The sequence below is a fragment of the Colobus angolensis genome, unplaced genomic scaffold (assembly GCF_000951035.1).
Source record: "Colobus angolensis palliatus isolate OR3802 unplaced genomic scaffold, Cang.pa_1.0 Scaffold7, whole genome shotgun sequence".
NCBI lineage: Eukaryota > Metazoa > Chordata > Mammalia > Primates > Cercopithecidae > Colobus > Colobus angolensis.
In genome coordinates this window covers 8,403,368-8,404,630 of record NW_012120709.1, presented here as the reverse complement: position 1 = coordinate 8,404,630, position 1,263 = coordinate 8,403,368, and positions in this window count along the sequence as shown.

Genomic DNA, 1,263 nt, shown 5'->3' with positions numbered 1-1,263 from the left:
GTACATCACCTACTTAAAAGATTTCAATTTCTTAGCTTTGTGCCCACAGCCCTCAGTGACCAAGTCCCCAGTAATCTATCTTTCCTGTTATTATCCAGAACTCCAGAACAGAACTTACTAGTTTTAACTACTCAAATGTACTCATGTCGCCCCAAATCACCTTGTTTTTGTATCTTTGAATTTATTTTTGCTCATGTGACCTAAATATCCCAACTTCTCTAAGTTCCTCTTTTTAATGTGCAAATTACAATTCTGCAAGACTCCTCTCTTTAAGTAGCTTTTGGAATTTTTGAAGACTCTTCTCAGAAAGTCTCAGAAAACCATTCTGTGGTCACTTGTCACCATGGCCAGTTGTCTCACTCCAGACAACCCCTCTTCTCTCACTTGATCACAGTTTGCTTTTACAAAGCTGGCTTCTACAGGCTGTGGCTCTAGGGACAATTTTTGCCACAGGCATATTCCTGGGCTGCATATCTAACCCCATGCTGGGCAGCTAAATCCAGACTACGGTATGAATCCAGACTATAATAGTTTGCAAAATTTAACAAAAGGTTGAAGTATAACTAGAGGGATGACTGTACAGTAAATTTAAGGTGGGCATCTAGGTAGGAAGGCTGCTAGAGTCCGCCAGCTCAGCCCCCGCAGAGGAGGCTTCCATGCTGATGATCTATGACCTTCAGCACCAACCTTTCCCCCCCTCACTTTCCACACTCTGCACAGTTGCACTTCAAAGGCCAATTTCTCTCTACCAACAGTACTGTGTCTGTCAGAGAATGGATATTTATTGTCTTTCAAGTTCTAGACATTGCGGACACAAAGGTAAACAAAATAGACACAGTACCGGTTTTCATGAAAGATATTAAACAAATTATGACAAGTAGCTAAGCAAATAGTTCCAAGTGTACAGATGCTGCCAAAGAAATACCTGGAGTCCATGCTCAGGACCTCTACATTCTCTGGGGCCTCCAAAGAAGAAGAACCAATTTTCCCATCTCTTATACTCTATCTAGTCAAATTAATAATAATCTGTACAAAAGCAATTCTGCCCCAAGAAGATAGCTCTTTACATTATTATGCAGACAGTTAACTGTTTCTCTTTTTTTTCTTATTTCCGCAGTAGAGAATGAATGCAGCCAAAATTCATGAGCAGTTAAACTATGTGCCTGGCATCATTCAAAGCCCAACATATGTATTAATTTATATAATTTTCCAAAAAACTTATGAGGTAGTCCTATTATTATTATTATTTTTATTTTTATTTTT